The sequence below is a fragment of the Equus quagga genome, chromosome 13 (assembly GCF_021613505.1).
Source record: "Equus quagga isolate Etosha38 chromosome 13, UCLA_HA_Equagga_1.0, whole genome shotgun sequence".
Lineage (NCBI taxonomy): Eukaryota > Metazoa > Chordata > Mammalia > Perissodactyla > Equidae > Equus > Equus quagga.
In genome coordinates, this window is record NC_060279.1 from 62,214,266 (window position 1) to 62,217,682 (window position 3,417).

A 3,417-nucleotide genomic window follows, 5' to 3' on the forward strand; every position below is an offset into this window, starting at 1 on the left:
TCTCAATACTGATAGCACTGGCTTGTTACTTTCTGGGTCTGAGTCAGAATTCCCCACTGTGAACTCTCTAAAGGGCCTCTTTGTGTCTCTAGTACCCAACCTTGGGCTGGGTATAAAGAGTACACTTGTGGGAGTGTGTGGAATGAAAGACGGAATCTCTAAATCAAGCATAGGAAGTGTTACAGTCAGCAAGAGCATGGACTGAGAATGACCCCAGTGTAGAGGATGCATCATCTAGGGGCATCCCCCTTACCCTGGGCATACTGTTGGGAAGGATGGTGCTGGGGTTCCAGACCCGCAAAGTCTTCTCAGAGCCACTCTTGGTAGCTGCTCCTGGTGGCCTGCTTCCAGGAGCAGGGGCCCAACTGCTCTGGCCAGCCATCAGGGGGATTACCATCCGCCTGCTGTGACCTACTTCCCTCTGGTTTTTGCTCCCTAAATCCTTGCTCTTCCCCAGAATTGAATGACCTGGAGTGTGTGCATAGGGGTGGGGGTGGGGATAGAATCTGCTCTCTGGTCAGGGGCTTAAGAGCTTTGTGTGTTTTATCCCAGAGCTGGAGGAGAGGGGTGGGCTGATAGCCAAACTGACTGGGCCCTGGACACAGCTGCTGAGGCCAGAGCATCATGGTGTTTCTCACATTTGCAGCTCTGAGGACACAGAATAGCTTTAATTAATTAATTAATTAATTTTTTGAGAAAGATTAGCCCTGAGCTAACGTCTGCCGCCAATCCTCCCCTTTTTGCTGAGGAAGACTGGCCCTAAGCTAACATCCGTGCTCACCTTCCTCTACTTTATATGTGGGACACTTGCCACAGCATGGCTTGCCAAGCAGTGCCGTGTCCACACCCAGGATCCAAAGTGGTGAACGCCAGGCCACCGAAGTGGAAGGTGCGAACTTAACTGCTGTGCCATTGGGCTGGGCTGGCCCACAGAATAGCTTTTTTCCCCCCTGCTTTTTCTCCCCAAATCCCCCCAGTACATAGTTGTATATATTTTGTTTTAGTTGTGGGTCCTTCTAGTTGTGGCATGTGGGACGCTGCCTCAGCATGGCCTGACGAATGGTGCCATGTTCATGCCCAGAATCTGAACCAGCGAAATCCTGGGCCGCCAAAGCAGAGCATGAGAACTTAACCACTTGAACTTAACCACTCAGCCACAGGGCCGGCCCCCAGAATAGCTTATTGTTCAGGGCAGAGCCTGGGGGCTGTATGTCCTGAGCCCAGTCCCCTCTGCATCAACATATCTCTTCACCTCAGGGCCTCATGTTCTTCACCAGAGCAGAGACCAACACTTGCCCCTAGCAAGGGCTCGATAAATATTTGCTAAATTAATTTGCTGAATGTCTGTAAAATGGGAACGTTGTGTGGATTTCTAAGCCCCAGCAACCCTGGAATTCTATATTACTTTTAACCCCCACAACAACTCTGTGGGTTCAGGATTATAATCCCCATTATACAAATAAGAAAAATGAAGCTTAAAGAGGGGAGTTCACATATCTGTGGAAATGTCAGAGCTGGCATGTGATCCCAAGTTTGTTTGGCCCCAAAGTCCATGCCGTTAATCATCACACTGGACTTTTGGAAGCTATTTTTAAAATTTTTCCTTTTTCAATAAAATTTTTTTTTTCTGCTTTATCTCCCCAAACCCCCCCTGTACACAGTTGTATATCTTAGTTGCAGGTCCTACTAGTTGTGAGATGTGGGATGCCACCTCAACGCGGCCTGATGAGCAGTGCCATGTCTGCGCCCAGGATCCGAACCCTGGGCCACCGCAGCAGAGAGCGCGAACTTAACCACTCGGCCACGGAGCCGGCCTCTCAATAAAAATTTTTTTTAAAGATTTTATTTTTTTATTTTTCCTTCTTCTCCCCAAAGCGCCCCCCCGTACATCGTTTCGTATTTTATTTGTGGGTCCTTCTAGTTGTGGCATGTGGGACGCCGCCTCAGCATGGCCTGATGAGTGGTGCCATCTCCACGCCCAAGATCGGAACCGGCAAAACCCTGGGCCGCTGAAGCGGAGCACACGAACTTAACTACTTGGCCACCGGGCTGGCCCCACAATTAAATTTTTAATGATTCCCTAGTAAATAAAAGACAAATGATGTTTTATTGGTGTTAACTTATTTTTAGGTTTATAGTATAACATTAGCTTATACAAAGACAGTCCCATGTTTGATGTAACTGCTTAATAAAGATTTGTTGAATAAATGAACAGACAAATGAGGAAGATGGATGGAGGTTACAATCCCTTTATTACCTGTGGCATCTATTTTTTTCCCCTGCAATTTGGGTTGATTTTAACTAATGAGATAATTCTGATCCCATAGAGAAGTCATTGTGAACGGTATCAAGTTGTTTTGTTTTGTTTTTGACGAAGATTGGCCTGAGCTAACATCTGCCGCCAATCTTCCTCTTTTTGTGGAAGAAGACTGGCCCTGAGCTAACACCTGTGCCCATCTTCCTCTACGTTATATGTGGGACTCCTGCCACAGAATGGCTTGCCAATCAGTGCCATGTCTGTAACCGGGATCCAAACTGGCGAACCTCAGGCCACTGAAGCGGAAGGTGCGAACTTAACCACTGCACCACCCGGCTGGCCCAATTTTTTTAAAAAAATATTTTATTTCCTTCTTCTCCCCAAAGCCCCTCAGTACATAGTTGTATATTCTAGTCGTAGTTCCTTCTAGTTGTTGATGTGGGATGCCGCTTCAGCATGGCTTGAGGAAAGGTGCTAGGTCCGCGCCCAGGATCCAAACCAGCGAAACCATGGGCAGCGGAAACGGAGCACGGGAACTTAACCACTCCGCCACTGGGCTGGCCCCGTCGATCTTTTTTGTTTTTAAATCCACTTGCTTTGCAGTACCAGATACACTTAAATTCAATAACAACAAAAAAAATTAAAACAAACAGAAAAACCGTTACTCTGAAGTTGGCCCAAGACTGGATTCACCAACCCTCAAATTAACATTTGCAACTCCTCTGTGATGGAGGGCAAATTTAACACATCCGAGTGTCTGAATTATTTTAATTGCAGTTTTCTAAAACAGATTTGCTAATGAAATTCAAATCGATCTTTTGAGGAGTTTCAGAGGCACTTCCAGAAACCCCCGTTGAAACGCAATGCGTCCCCAACCTCATAACAAAGCGCCCTCTCCTCTAACCAAAACTTAAGACCTTCTTCCGACTTCCCGCGGTCCCCCCCTTTTTTCAGCACAGCTCCCTCCCGGCGAGCACTATGCGGCTACTTCGAGCCACAGATAGACTCACCCCCACAGGGAGAGAGCCCTTCTCCTCCCGAAGGCGTTGATTGGCAGGCCACGAGAGGAGCGCCGCCAATCGCGTAGCCTGACCTTCCCGGGGGTCCGCCCCCGTCTCACCTCTTAGGAGGCCCGGGTTTGTTTTGGCGTCTAGCGCGCG